This window comes from Dermacentor variabilis, chromosome 3 (genome assembly GCF_050947875.1).
Source record: "Dermacentor variabilis isolate Ectoservices chromosome 3, ASM5094787v1, whole genome shotgun sequence".
Lineage (NCBI taxonomy): Eukaryota > Metazoa > Arthropoda > Arachnida > Ixodida > Ixodidae > Dermacentor > Dermacentor variabilis.
Window position 1 is genome coordinate 126,725,852 of NC_134570.1, and position 16,328 is coordinate 126,742,179.

At 46.5% G+C, this 16,328-nt stretch overlaps 1 protein-coding gene across 1 annotated transcript in view; it reads right to left on the minus strand.

Moving 5' to 3' along the window:
• Positions 1-15,801, minus strand: part of LOC142574733 (uncharacterized) — a 33,049-nt gene extending 17,248 nt beyond the window's left edge. Inside the window, exons 1-3 of the mRNA XM_075683756.1 lie at positions 15,110-15,801; positions 13,897-14,014; positions 5,528-5,706 (exon numbers count right to left, since the gene is read on the minus strand). The gene's annotated coding sequence lies outside the window, so the exon portion shown is untranslated. The remainder of the gene's footprint in view (positions 1-5,527; positions 5,707-13,896; positions 14,015-15,109) is intronic.
• Between the last annotated feature and the right edge of the window lie 527 nt (positions 15,802-16,328).

The window sequence follows — 16,328 nt, forward strand, 5'->3', positions numbered from 1 at the left end:
GCCCGAGGGCAAAAGCCCCCAGGCTAAGTCGGAACCTCCGACTACGTAGGCACCGGCAGGCCAAAGGCTTTCTCGATATCGTGAGCTCTCCGGATGGCCAGGAGTTGATCTTGGAGGCCTTCGCTGCATATGCGCCGACTCCACTTGTCCTCAATGTTGAGATCCGAAGCCCTTTGGTTGGGGCACAGCCAGAACATATGATCAAATAGACACGGAGTGTCTACAACCTTTAATTCCGCGGGAAAAGCCTGGTCAATTTTGTTAACTACGAAAGGTGTAGGATAATATTTAGTTTCAATCATTCTTAATTTGACTGCCTGAGCTCGGTTGAGCTTCTGATGGAGAGGAGAAAAAACCTCCTGCCGAACCTATAGTGTCAGGTGCTCTCGTGAAAAGTACTAAGTGGGTTTTTGTAGGAGCCGCAGTCATCCTGCAGCAGTTCCTGATCTGATGCGCGGCATGGGAGATCTCGCACAGCAGGTGAGCTTGCTCATCAGGATTGCAGCCATTGGGGCTGACCGAATGGCCCTCAATGAGCCGGAAACCAGACTAGGTGTGACCTACCCAGTTGCTCGTAATTATGAGTATTAAGACTGTGTATAGGTAACTTGTGTGCTTCCATTGAGACGAAGCCGGCTGAATAGTGCCTAATAGCTGTACGGGAATCGGAGAAAATCGTAGAGCTTCTCATTGTGATTGCAAGTGCTATGTTTCCTTCATCGGCGGCATGAATTGAGCTCGTTCTTAGTGACGCCGGGCTCAATAATTTACCGTTCTCACCGACCAAGGCAATAGCGCAGCGGTTGCCCGTTCCCTAACTAGTTGCATCGACAAAAAGAGGCGAGCATTGTTGTTGGTGCAGTTTACCCAGAATGCATTTGGCCCTGGTGTCCGTTCTGCCGTTGTTGTGGACAGGATGAATATTTCTAGGTATGGGGTCCACAAGCAATTGTCTCAACCTCCTTGGGTATTTTTAACTTAGAGACGTCTCTTCCTCGAGGCGGTATTCCGACTTCACCTAGAATTTTGCACCGTGGCTTAGTGTTGGACAGTCTTGCAATTTGTGACATCGACCACGCCTTAAGGAGCTCATCTATAGTGTTATGAAGTTCTAATTGTTGAGGAGGTCGGTGCTCGTCCATTTTCAGTCCTGAGCGTATAAGTGCATTTAGCTTAGCCTTCTCTCCTGTCCCCCAGTTCAGGTATGATGCAATGTACGTGACACGACTGATGAAGAATGCCTGATACGCTTTGATGAGATTGTCCTCCTTGAGGCCTGCATTTCATTTGAGACCCTGCCCAGGAGCCTTCAAGTTCTGTTGGCCTGCCCAGTGAGACGGTTTAGGGCCGTAACATTACAGCTCCTTGCGTCTAAGAGAAGACCTAGAATTTTGTGTTTACTGCGGGTATGAGTCGTCCTGTGTTGTCTGGGATAATAATTGGCAGAGTTTCTAAAGGCGCAAGGTTCCTAACACCCTGTCTCCTCTGTCTAAAAAGCCGCAGCTCAGATTTACTAGGTAATACCCTGAGTCTGGTGCCCTTAAGGAAGGATAATGTGGTGTCTACAGCTGCCTGTAGTGTCAGTAGTGTCTGCTCTAGTGCTGCGAGTGACCCCCAGGGGACCCATACTGTCATATCGTCAGCGTATATGACGTGCCCCAAGCTCGAGATCTTGGACAATTCATCTGACAGCCTCTGCATGGCAATGTTAAAGAGGAGTGGGGGGGAATACCGAACCTTGCGGTGTGTCGCGGTTGCCTAAATTGTGTGGACCGCATGTGACTATACTGAGTTCGACCAGAGCTGTCCGATTCGCTAGAAAGGACCTCGCATAATTGTAAAAATTGCTTCCCAAGTTCAAGGTTGAGATTTCATGTAGGATATGTTTATGTGCCACCTTATCAAATGGTTTGATAAGATCCAGACCCAGGAGGCCCTTTACGTCCCTGCTAGGGTCGTCAATAATAGCACGTTTGATCATGAGCATGGCGTCCTGTGCGGATAATGCCTTCCGAAAACATATAATATTGTGCCTGAAAAGCTCCTGGTTTTCTATGTGTTCTACTATCCTGTTATGAATAGCATGTTCGGCTACCTTGCCAATACAGGATGTAAGTGATATATAAACGTCACCTTGGCCTCCCTTCATTGCGGTGGGACCATGCCGGATCTCCAGTGACTGTTAATTTTGACTGTGATTATGTCTATAGCATTATCGTCCAGGTTTCGCAAACGCTTATCTGTCGTGCCATCCGGACTCGGGGCAGATCTACCATTTTAACTAAAGAGAACGTACCTTATCTCAGCTGCAGTGAAGTCACTGTCCAAGTCCGGTTGCGATATTCCGGAGCAAGGTTCGCTTATTTCTTCTTCGTTCTCATATTCATTTTAAGTGGCAGGTACATCTGCGCGAGGTCGTTTGCGATTTCTCTTGCTGTCCACCCTATAGTTACCTGCTTATTGACAAGTCGGTTTATGGCGAGGTTTTTAGTACCTCAGGAAAGCTTGTCATTAAGGAGGCTCTTCAATAAATTGAATTTGCCTCCTCTGCCCAATCTGTCGTCTGTTTCTGAGCAAGCTTCGTCCCATTGTTGACGTGAGAGTTGATCCGCGTAGGTTTAATATCACGATTAACTTGGGCGATCTTGGCTCTAAGTCTTCTATTAAGTCTGTGACTCTTCCATCTGGTTAGAAGGGAATCCTTCGCCTTAAGCATGTGAGCTAGCTTGGATTCCGTTTTTGGGACTTCAATTTCTGTTGAAACTGCTTTAGTATCTTTCTTATTCGTTACCTTTAGTTGATCTAAAAGCTGCTCATAAGATTTGCCGCCTAGGCTGGTTTCCTTCCGCAACTCACGAAAAAGATCCCAGTCTACGTACTCAAATTTCCTTAGTGGTGGTGGTTGTGTCTATAAGATGATCTTAATTATGTAATGATCACTTCCTAAATTTTCCTGCAGTTTGTCCCACGAGCCTTGAATTCCCCGAAGGGATATTAGATCTGCGGCTGAATCTCTCGTATTGGAAATGCCAGTTCTCGTGGGGAATTTGGCATCTGTAATAAGAGCAAATTTTAACTCACTGGCTGAGGTTGCTAAATTAGTATTCTTGACGCCCTGATGACCATAGCCCCATTCTTTATTGGGAGCGTTGCCCAGCCACTACGAGTGGGGCTGTATCTGCCATATGAGAAATGCGGCCCGAGAGGGTCTTAAAATCCCTTTTCCTATCTGCCCGAGAGCTATGAAGGTTAGCTATAAACACGTCAGCTGCTTTCTTTGTTCTTCAAGATTACTTCAATCATTTGTGCTTTCAGACCAACCTTGTACTTGGGAAGCTCGTGAGTTTCATAGCAAGTACGCTTTCTAACCAAAGACGCTATTGCCCGACCCCCTGGAATGTTCAAGGTTTCGGAGCTGTCACCCGGTAGAGAGATATCCTCCTTAGCTAGTGCTTCTTGTCAGAGAATAACGTGCGAGTTAACATTGGCCGATCTAATGAGCTGTTGCAGGGGAGCCTTGCGCCTTCGGAAACTCGCACAATTCTTTTGCCAGATTTTAATGTTATTATTGTCGTTTGCAGCCAATATGATACCATCGGTTGACTACCGGAACCTCTAGAGTCTGCGCTCGGGCTACCGTTTGTGCCTCCCTGGACTGCCGATGCAGCCGCTGCATTTGCCTTTGCCTTAACTTTCAGCCTTTCTAGTTGACCCACTCTAGCATCTAGATTAGTGATGAGCTCCATGATTTTCGCCAGAGTCCCGTCTAATGTTGCTAACCTTGCAGCTATTCTGACTTTTTTGGGTTTGTGGGTGCCTCACCCTCTCCAATCTCCTCTGCCTCAGTGGTTTCTAAATCTTTCTCCTCCGTTTTGATAATGGGAACATAGTGGGGAGCTTTACCTTTGTGTTTGCCGGCCAAGGGTTTTGGAGCCGTTGTCTGTAATTCTGTAATCAGCCCACCGCAATTGGTCACAAACTTTTTAGCACCACCCCCACTTCAGCTGTCTGTCATGCGACGTCACGAAAACCGTGGCAGCTCCCCATCTGATATGACGTGTACACACTGATTATGCATGATTTGACAGAACAAAAGAAAAATAGTTATTTCTGATTCGACCCCTTTTCGCCATTAGTACTCGGCTATTGGTTACAAGTTTTCGGGCTGCACTCAATTAACCTGCCTGTCACGCGACATCAGAAAACTTCAAAAACTCACCGCGTCAAAGTGACGTGTACGCATTAAAGATGCATTAATATGCCGAACAAAACCAAATTTTTTTTCTGAATAGCCACAGGCTGCCCCGTTCCGGAAGTAATAAAAGATGACTGCCGCCGATCGCTCAGGCACTGGCGACTCGCACATGCCGGAGGGCATGGGTTTATTTGCGTATAATAAAACTTTTTTGCGTGGCCGTGTTACGTTTTCGAGCACATTCGGCAGGTTTACGACCTCCTTCTGCCAACTCTTCTTTACTGAGGATCCATTTCAGCGTCCTTCTTAAGCTTCCGTTGCATGCCGCCGCGATTTTCGACCAGCCTCCACGAGCTAAGTAAAGAAAAGCGGACCAATCACAGTCGCCAGCACCACCCTCTTGATCCCGTTATCGACTTTGAGTGCAGTGGCTCGGCCCCATCGAATCCCTCTCCACTTGAGCGTGCTCCTCGCCTCTTGTCAGCCAACTAGATAAGAGAAGCCGCTCATTGTAGGCAATGTTATTCCTTTTTCAAACAAACAAAAGTGACCTCCTATGAACGAGGGGAGCGTTTCATTGGTCTGTTCAGACAACCCTGGGGGTGACCGCCCGATGCTTGCGTCGGCGGTTACGCGAATTTGACGTCAGGAGAATGTAATAATAACATATTCGAATAGTTTTACGTTATAGGGCCCCTGAAGTCCGAATTTTTATTTCCTGAAAACTTGGCCTTTAGAGGTAATATTGCACAAGCTTCAGGTGACACACACCGTAGGCCAAATGCAGTAACATACGCAAGAAATATGCACATAATTCTACCACCACAGAATGCGTGTGACGCCAGCACAATACAATACACGAAAGTCTACGAAGTGGTGTTACTAGCTCTACGAACCGCAACAACTGCGTTATTTAATGAAAGAATTTCCACGTTTATAGCCGTCGTTGCACACTGAAGATCATATAGGCACAATATGTGGAATAAATTGTTATATATAGAGCAGCATATATGAGACGTTTCAGTCCCGAATGTATCCAATTATTTGGGTTTTTGAATTACGAGTATTCGAATTACGAATGTTTTATTTCGAGATACTCTGGAGGTAGTTTCGCTTTTTTTACAGTTGCTTTGTGCATGCTGTCTACACAGATGTGTTTGTTGAGAAGGAAAAGCAAGAACGGGGCATTTGTCGTCTTTCTCGGTGTAAAAGCCTGTTGTTCGATCTATTAAATGTAGTCTCACGAACTAGTAGAGCGCGCGCTACGTTTCAGCCACACACGTCTACAAATTGCTTTGGGGTAGCGCATACAGCAGAGGAGATTCAACTCACCTCAAGTAATCGTTTTGCATTTGGGAAAATGCTACTGTGATCGCGATTGAAAACACTACTTGCACTCCAAAGTCCAGAGCACACCGCACAATCATATCAGTTGGGTCTACAGTCGCCAGCCTTGCCAAGTCGTTGAGATCCAGGCTCAAGGACCTCATCCAAGCAACAAGGTCCGGGGTCTGAAAATAAATACATATACATAATAAGGAAAACAACCTCACATAGTAATTACCCTGCCAATCTTATGTTCCGAATGCATCAAAGACCACCGAAAGTTCGTAAAATGGATGCGCTGTGTGCTGACCCGGATGCCAGTAAAGAAACTTCCCCAAAATGAAATAATCTGGGTACACGTTCGGCAGACACTTTTCAGTAGAGGACATCATACCAACTCCCATAACATTAGCTATTATAAGTATGTCGTACAATCTATAACAGATATAGAAAACCGCCCAATAAGCGATAGAACGGCAAATATTCCTGCCGTAGTGTGAGCGGGTAATGAGAGCCGGGAGTGAGCAGGATAGAGAATATATAGAGGCTGTTTTATGTTAGATTAAGATGAAAACGTGGATAGCGGTAAGTGGTGCAATGCTAGTAGAATGGGCCAGGGATCTTGTAAGCGAAAGCTTTTACTTGGGGCTACCTTGATTAAAACACGGAAATCTTCTCATTACCCTACCGATCAACGCAACTGAGTAAATCTGTTAAAGTTATGGAGTAGAACTTACTGAACGAAATGAGAAAAAAAATGTTTGTCTAACAAAGAGAAGCATTATAGTTCTGTAAACTCCGCTTGCTAGAATATTTGCAGCAGGCGAATGTTATAAATATTTCAGAAAGCGCAGCGCGATTAAGACGGAGAGAAAGAAACGCAAAACCACGTCACAAGCACTGACACGCGCTGCGCCTTTTGTATGGCCATGAACGAACTAGTCCAGATCGAAGTGTTACTGCGACATACAAGCTGAGGGTCGTAGTGCTTGTCACAAAGTAATGCTACAGTTCTCGGCGATGCTAACTGTAACATTTCTTGTCCGCTTTAGATGTCTTAATAGTTACAATTTACATATTTATGACAACCCGTTTAACCATTTTGCTATGTTACCGCAAGTTGGACTCGTTGGGTGCTTTTGTTTTAGAATTGCGTGACCTTAACCATGCAATTTTCAAAGGATCATATAGACCAGACCAATTTTGTTGTATGAAATGCTGGTTTACCTGCCGGAACGCAACGCAAGCCTCACAGTTCGATGTTTGACATACTGGGGTAAACTTTCAACTGTGAAAGTTCAAAACACACAAGTTACTAAGTAAATTATTTCTGTAATAATCAAATAATAATTAAAGCTCCATTATTTTTTATACACACGTGCTCTCCGTAGCCAGAAATGATGGTGTCCTATTTGTTCCAATTTTGCCTTATGTAAAACTGTTCTTGGGCAATGCGGGGTTTCAGCATCGTTCTAAAAAGTTTATGGTCTAAATCAAAAGCATGTTCGCCATGGTCGTTAGGTAAATAAAAAGAAGTGTGTCCCGAGGCTCTGACTACTACCAGCTAAACCTGCAATGGAGGCGCATGTTGACGCATAGGGTGCTGATTCATTATGTCCTTCTCAGAGTCCACCAAAGCGTGCAATAATTTAGGCGCCTATTCCTCGAAAATGACGAGCCCTCAATCAGCCTTAACAGATCGAAAGCCCGAAAGCCATTGCCACGGACTCATTGAAATCCGAATTGTCGCGGTTACATGGGAGTGTAAGACTGCGAGAGCAGCGAAACGCCTTAACATGCCCGTCAAAGTTGGAAGACTTTTTCGACCATACGTGGAAGCACCCCTTCCAATTATCGAATGTAGATTTTCTTCCCGCGTCATATGCATTCAAATAGCTACGATGCGAAGATGGCATCATTTAGCACATCTTAGGTTATGGCGATCGTGCTCGTTTAAGAAGGCGCAAATAGCGATGACGTGCGGTATGACCCGATACTGAGCTGACAGAAATACGGGCTATAGTGCACTAAAAGTGGAATTTAAAGTGCTATTTTGTTTTCATAAAAGGAGCCAAAATCAGCGTTAAAGGTTTTTCTCACACCACGAATTGTTTTACGTATTGAATCTTTGTAGACCGCTTTCGTGGCAAGAAAACTAACGTAGCCTTCACTTTTGAGGTCCCAAGAGCCAGCGCCTATGTTATTGTGAGAGCAGATATATGAATACTACAAGCCAATTTTCGTCATACGCGTCGGCGTTGCCGTGATGCTCCGCACAGATTTGGCTATGTGTAAGCGGCATGTTTATAGCGTGCGGTGTATGCAAAGTAGATTGCTATACTATTTAATTGTCAAAGTTGCGCAAGCCAGGTATTACATTCCTGACTAAAGTAATGATGAGAAATCTTATAATGACGACAAAGAAAAATATGTCATAGCAGATACCATTCCAGGCACCACGCCTTTATTTTAAATCTTCTGAGACTATTAAATATTAAAGTGCAAAAGAATATTCGTTCTCAAATACGAAAGTGATGTAGTGTTATGGCGCGGTTGTTCACGGGAATTCTAGTTGCGCCTGTGTGAGTTTATTACAGGCGTCACACGGTGTGTAAAAGCTCGTAAAGGTAGCAGAAACGTTCGCGCACCCAAGTATGTAGTATCCGCATTAGTAGCACCCTTGTATAGTTAAAACATCGTTCCAAGAGTTCAATCGGAAAGCTAAACCTTGTTATCGCAGTCGGTGCTTTGCTCCTTCGCATAACACTACCAAATCTTTTGCAAGCTATTACTCACAGGTCATTGCTGAGCCACTTTCTAAGAGGTCGCTTTCTGTCTGCTTCTAGCGACTGTCTGGAGATGTTAGAGACATAACGCGCTGCAAAATGTTTTTGTGCTCTGGACAAGACAACGCATTTTCAGAGACATTGCTTCACTTCCTGCTTGCTTGATGGAGTATTACAACCTTGTATTTTAGCTCACGATATTTCCACTACGCCGCCTACTCCCGCTATGCGGCAAATCCTACCGCAAAAGAAATTACTAGTGTTCGGGGTCCCACTGAGTTATCTCTACTTGCTTCATTGGGTCCAACTGGTCCCTTCTTACATCAGAAGAAGCCATCCTTTGGACCTTTCTCAACGGAATTCGATGAAGGCGTATACTTGACTTGCCCACTACCATCACTTTACGAAGCTAGATGCTGGCCTTCCGCCGAGAAGAAAAGTAGGTACGCAGGGAGGCGAGTACGAGGTTTAGAGACATCAACTTCTTATTGATTGAAATTGAGCCAACTAATAAACGAGTGCTGATTGGTTGTCACGACAGCGACAACCCGATATATGACTGCGATCTAAATAGGTCAGAAGTGGTCGGGCTCGCATTAATTTTGCCGAATTCCTTAAAAACGTATCAGATCAACAACCGCAGTTACAACCACCCGAAGAATTCAATCCCACATCGTCTTCAGGTCACTCTAATGCATTTATATATATGGCAGCATGCGACCTATCACAGGTCGGCGATCAAGCAGGACCCAACTTCCACACGTTGATTTTCCTACAAACAGCCTATAGCCTGTAATTTCCGCGCCACGTGCCGCTCTGGCTGTGACGAGAAAATAGAAAGGGTTGTACTAGGCTTATGGCATCATGACACATAGGAAAAGCTTTCTGCGGCTTTATTAGAGCAACGGCATCGACACCAACACCCTGTAAGACAACTTGTACGCACATGCGTATTGACAAATGACGTAAAAGCCACAGTAAAATTCGTTAACCATGGTGGCATACAGCAAACCGTTCTGAATTGACTTGTCACATTTTCATTCCTTTATGTACTTTATACCTATATTCGAGGAAAAATATTCGGAATTCTACAACAGGCGATGAAAATATGAGCTAACGCTGCATAATCAAGCCGGCCTGCAAATGCTTTGCCAGCTCTGCCTACGCATGCAAACCTACTACACGTTTGTGCGATTGGCATTCCAGTTAAATCCCTACCAGACACCGAAGCATCGTTGCCTCTACTATGCGCTGCCATCCGTCAAAGACTGAGAAGTTGCCCACACCTCACGCACCCTGCCCAGTTCGCAATGTTGAAGCTTTTGCGGATCCCGTCATCCACACGTGCACCGCGCGATCGCCCAAACCAGCCACGAAACCACCGTTTTGTTCTCAGCGCGCTAGTCTATTGCTACCACGCTAGTCTTGTCGCGCTATTGACAATATCAGCGCTGCCGACCTTACCCCTACACAAATTGATGGATTTCATCAACTACTCAATGAAAAACTCAATACTTTTTATTTCAATGAGCTTTTCTCTTGGCCCGACCACCACCGTTCACTCATTGCATGAACACTGCTGATCCCCTCCTCACCCATCGACGCCCGTACTGCGTGTCTGCTGAGGAGAGGAACCTTTCGCAGAACGAATTTACAAAGAAGATACCTTAGGCGAGTCCGATTATCTTATCCATCATCCTCGTAAAGAAGAAGAACAAACACATGTGGTATTGCGTCAACTACAGCCATCTAAAAAAGATTACCAGGAACGACCCATATCGCTTGGCTGCCATCGATGATGCGCTTGGCTGAATTGATGGTCCGGAGTGTTTTTCATCAACTCATAACCTTTTAGTGCGCTTGCAGTTCGCTGCAAACGAGGACCACAAGAAGGGGCCCTTTGTCAGGGTAGGGTAAGGTAAAAAATTTACCATCGGTCAAAACGCGGCATCTTGAGATATTGTTGCGATGCAACAGACGCTAAAGAGACATGGCGGAAATGAATACGAAGACGAGCACTTGGGCTTGGAACGAAATAGTTTCCATCTTTCTCTCTGGCAGGGCTGCTCTTGTAATTACATTGTAAATAGTCTCTCTTGTGTGCGTCTTTCCACAGGTAAAAATTTGGTAGAGGTTTGCGATCCCTGTCCTCACCACGGAGAACCGCAGTGGTCGCTATATCGAACTCGCTACCATGCCCCCTGGCGATGAGCCCCCACCAACGTCGGCTACGACTCAGCTTTTCCAGGCTCGCGACCCTGACCTCTTTTCCAGGTTGGATGGCACCGACGTCTAATAGCGGTCAACCTTTACGAACGCGTATGCAGCAATGACAGGTGGGATGCCACGATCATGCTCTATAACATCGCTTTTTACCTGATCGGCATCCCACGCGTCTGGTACCGAACACACAAAGACGAATTAAGAAGCTGGGACACTTTTAAAGAGAAATTCCGTGAACTGTTCGGGGACCCCTTCGGGCGCACGGTCGCAGCAAAAAAGGCCCTTGCTACCCGAGCTCAGAGCCCCCCGGAACCCTATGTAGCGTACATACAACATGTGCTGGCTCTTTGTCACAAATCTGGCGACAAAGTGCCCGAAACAAAGTGGTGCGTATATAGTTAAGGGTATCGCAGACGACGCTATCAACTTGCTCGTTTTTGGCAACGTCTGTACAATTGACATCTTCAAAGAATGCCACCGCTTCCAACAAGAGAAGAGCCGGTGTATCCCACCCCTCATCGAGCGCCTGCCGAATACCGCTGCTACGTCGACAAGTGAGGACTATCGCCACCAGCTAATCCCACGTGACACCGTAACTCGTTCGCTGAGGCAGCCGTCATTCGCCGAGGCAGCCTTTTCGCCATCCTACTGAGCGACGCCCACGGATCCGTCGCCACCCACTGTTGCTATGATGCAGGCAGTAGCCTGACAGGAATTTGAAATCAAGCTGCCTGTGACATGGCCAATGTGCTTCAGCGTTGGCCACATCACTTGTCACTGCGTGTGATATGGCCAACTTCGTCTCCAAAATACAACAGCGCAGGCTTCTGTAACTCTGCACTTACATCTCCCTATGCTTCTCGCCAGTATCGTACTGCCGCTGAAGCACTTCCTTCGAATCTTCGCTACGGCCAATCGCCTTCACCACGATGATGTCAGTCGCCATCGCTTCAGGCACGTCGCTTCTCGTCGCTGTCTTTTCCCCACCACACCAGACCGGAAAACTAGAAACTGCAGCTTCTGGACGTGAAGCCACGATATTGACCATGCCCTAAAATTCTCTGCTCACTTTGCCCACGAACCAAACTTTCTTGAAGTTGGCGTTAAAGACACTGCTGTCACTGCACTGAATGACATAGGCGCCCACCGCTCCATTATGAGCTCTGCCTTCCGAGGACAAATTAAAGAGCTTTTTACTCCTGCACCAACAAGCGTCGTCCGCGTTGCCGATGGCGGCGCCCTTCCTGTCGTGGGCATGTGTACAGCTCTCGTCAGCATCGCTGGTGCCACACTGAGGTTCTTTTTGCCGTGATTGCCCGTTGCCCGCAAGACCTAATTCTCGGCATTAATTTCCTCTCAGCGCATTTGGCCCTTATTGATTGCTCCGCCAGCATCGCCACCTAGAACAGCCTATTCTTTCGGATATTTATGATGAAAGCCCCAGCCGCTTCAGCCCCATCAAGTTCGTTCGACTGCTGCCCAAATCATAATCATACATCGAACTCTCATCTTCCCCGCCCGTTCCTGATCGAGTGTATCTCATCACTCCGCTGGCCGACATTCCGCTGCGGTATGATGTCATCGTACAGCACATATTTCTGACTATCACGGATAACCGCACTTGCGTCCCTGTCGTAAACTTCGATTTAAGCAAGCAGACAATGCTTCAATGGGTTAGCTTCGCCCAACTTAAGCCTTTAACTTAGATTCATGTGGCGACTTTCTCACCCGACGCTTCGTCCGAGCCTACTAGTTCTACAAAATCTGCATTTCGCGCTGATCCCAAGATTCTGAAATTCACTGCGACTGACCTTTTACCTGCACCAGCCGAATACCTCCACCATCTTTTCTTTTCCAAGAGGGATATTTTAGACTTTGACAATCGCGCCTTACGCCAGATGCTTGCTGTAAAGCATGGTATTAATACTGGCGATGGTGCTCCTATTCACCGCAGGCCATATCGATCATCTCTATCCAAACACCAGGTAATTCAAACTGAGGTTCACAAGATGCTTCATAAAACATCATTGAGCCTTCGTCGAGTCCGTGGGCGCCACCGGTAATGTTGGTTAAGAAGAAGGCGGGGACATGGTGCTTCTGTACGGATTACCGCCATCTGAACCAATTCATTAAAAAAGACGGCTTCTGCTGCCCCGAATCGACAACGCCCCTGACTGTTTCTACGGTGCCAGCTAATTCTCCTCTATTGACCTTCGATACTGGAAGGTTGCCATCGACGATATGAACAGAGGAAAGACCGCACTTCTAACACGCAAAGGTGTTATCCAGTTCGAAGTTATACCCTTTGGATTATGTAAAGTACGGGCCACTTTTAAGTACAAGATGAAGGAAGACAGACGGCCAAAGCTGCAATGTCCGGGCATGGTGGTACAGCCGAATGTCACTTTTCCACATAACTTGTCCACGTAATACCAATGGCTTCTCACTTTTTTGTGCTGTTTTCTCTGATTCTCACGGGCATAGATTTTTTACCTGGTTTCTACCTGCTCCTCTGGCCACCATCTCGACGTGCTGCTTTATCCGAAAAACTTTTGTTGCCTCATTTGGCAACGTAAAAGATCATGAGATAGCTTTCCGATGTAACCTATGAGATCGCTCCGACGACGCGGATGCCTCGTCGGTTGAAACAGAACTGTACGCTGGTAATTACGCTCGTTGAAAGCCCTCCGTGCCAGCCTCTTCTGCCCCATCATAGCCTCCTCCAACACCAACGGTGTAGTGTTGCGGTAAAGAAGACTAAAAAATTGACAAGAAGGCAGAGCTCGGTTCGTTTAATTTTTGGCGTCAAGTGCCACATTCTACAAACAGTTCTGCATTTCGTGGTTTTTGTTGTTTCCGCCTGTCAACAAGCTTCACGCTTTCGTCAGGTTCGAAAAATATCATTGAGATATAGGAAATTAGAGTGGCAAAAAACAAACAGATGTTTACGATACCGGGACTTGATTCTTTCTGGAAAATAACCAGATTGTTACGATGCCGGGACCTTATTCTTTCCAGAGGGCTACGCGCACAATAATATTCGCATGTCAAAAAACAGCTCAAGTTTCATAACTACAGTAACATATACCAAGAATACTTAAAAAAAAGGAAGCATGTTTTATTCGACGTTTAAACCTGTGTCCGGAGAAAAAAATTAAAACTTCTGTGGAGCTAATATTCTCTTTTTGCACGAAAAACGGAAACAACGTTGAAAGAAAATTACATGAAATGTGGTTATTCTCCCAAAAATATGAACTACGATCTAAGGTTTTCGGAGAAAATTAAGCTTCCGTAATATGGCTCAAACATGTTACTTTCTACTTAAGAATTCAAACATCACACTTACTTCAGACCGATTGGACTGACCTAAAGAAAGGCAGGCCTGGAACATGCCAGCTGCTTTCTGCCATGAAGACTGATCTCTGGCGGGGACTTTGGTGGCGTAGGCGGCTGATATTGTCATGTTTTCCATGATCATCTTGACCTGGAAGCAAATAGAGGCCCAACGCGGTAACCTAGTGACTGGCGCGTTACGCTGTGAAGGTACACGTCGCAGGTTCAATCCCGGTAGCCGCAACCATTTATATGGTAGCGAAATGCAAAAACACTAGTATACTTAGATTAAGACGAACGTTAAAAGAAACCCAGGTGCTCAAAATTATTTTGCAATCCCTCAAAACGACGTGCGTTGAAATCATGCAGAGGTCCTCGCACGTGAAACGCCAGAATGTATTTTGCATTGCCGGGAACAAAAAGGACGCGAAAAATTTGCTCTTTCAGGCACACTCCATTTTTTTAGGAATAACACGCCACTTAACTCATGACCTGTGTAACTGGTAAACATCCGTAAGGGCTGTTTTAGCTGATCAATAAAGAGTTATACGAAGTTAGAATAATATATTTATCCTGTGCATAAAATTATGCATATATTCGCTTACTAACTAAATCCCCGGCAAATCGGTAATCCGGAATCCCGCCTATCTACTTTCTACACCTTCGCTAACTAAATTAAGAAGCAGCTTGTAACGCGCACACAAGCAAACACGAACAGCTCACTCAGTCACCGCGAACACTTACTGTCAGAAGGCTGGCGCTATCAAGAGCGGCAGCCGGGCTGAGCAAATTACCCTTCGGGCCGCCTCATGCTTCAATGCGAACTTGGCGGGTGCTAGAACGCCGCGTGCACGAAGCCATCATTTATTTCGGATCCTCTAACCTGCGAACCCACTGCAAATTACTAAAAAAAAAGGCGCACAGCCGCGCTCCCCCGTCGCAGCCAATGAAGAGATGCGCATCGACTTGTACCCTTCGTCCTGGTCTTCTCACACGTGCATATCTCGGCGCCTCCCACCCCTCCCCCTCCTTTGTGCGTGTGAGAGGACGGCGAACACCTTCTCCTTCCTCGCCGCTGTAACAAGTCACCATTCTTGTCGGCTCACCCTCGCAAGCTACGGCGTACGGCCGCGATGGCATCGCACTTGGAATTTTTACGGAACGCCGCGGAAACGCCGACGGCAGCGGCATTTAGGGGGGAGTGTCCATATAATTGCTATCGCATTAGAAAAGTACCGGAAGCTACCTGATCGAACGGATTGCTTCCCGGTCCCTTGAATGTGCTGCACACAAAACGGCTGAAGTCTTGGCATGGGTCCACGCTGAAATCCAATTTCGTCTGCAGCCACTGTGCCACGAACTGACAGTCGGTTGTGCCGCAGACGGTACTCTTGGTGGCGCGGGACGGTGCAACTACCGTCACGGTAGGTCTAGTTTCCACTGTAGGCAAAGTCCGCTCGGCAACGATCACTGGCGTTGTAGGTGGCCCTTCGGTTGTGACTATTAGCGTTGTAGGTGGCCCTTCGGTTGTGACTACTGGCGTTGTAGGTGGTCCTTCGGTTGTGACTACTGGCGTTGTAGGTGGTCCTTCGGTTGGGGCTAATGGCGTTGTAGGTGGCCCTTCGGTTGGGACTAATTGCGTTGTAGGTGGCCCTTCGGTTGTGACTATTAGCGTTGTAGGTGGCCCTTCGGTTGTGACTACAGGCGTTGTAGGTGGTCCTTCGGTTGTGACTACTGGCGTTGTAGGTGGCCCTTCGGTTGGGGCTAATGGCGTTGTAGGTGGCCCTTCGGTTGGGACTAATGGCGTTGTAGGTGGCCCTTCGGTTGTGACTAATGGCGTTGTAGGATGCTGTTTGGTTGCGACAACGGGCGGGAAAGTTATTTGGACGGGTGCTTCCGGAGGAACGAGAGCGTTCTCTACGTTTTCTGAGTCCAGGTTTTCCATGCTCTGGTAAAAGCAGAAAAGAACATGACGATGTTATCAGTCGTCGCGCCAGGGTCAACTTGCTGTAATGTAAATCACTACGCAGCTACTGCGGTACACCTATAAACAGCAAACACATGCGATAAACAGCAAAAACACAAGAACGTGGATCCTGTTTTTGATTATGAATGAAAAGCGTGTGCTAAAATTTAAACGCCTAATAATTTAAAAGGAAACCTACGCTCCTTCTGAGGCTCTATACTCATAATTTCCCATCCCACGGAGCGTTTTAAAGGGGCCCTAAAACACTTTTGCCACATTTTCAGAAAACGTTACCGATCAGTCGCTTAGAGGTTGCTGTGACCATGTTAGCTAAGTTCTTACTGCGCTTGCAAGCATTAGAAAATTCAGAATCCTGTGAAAAAAAACACCATTAAATCGCTTGGTATGGCTTCCGGAATGCCTTCATGCTGCGTTATCGAAAGCAGCTGGACCCACCAACGCTGTTGATTGATTTAGTGATCGCGGCAGTGCCCTAAGC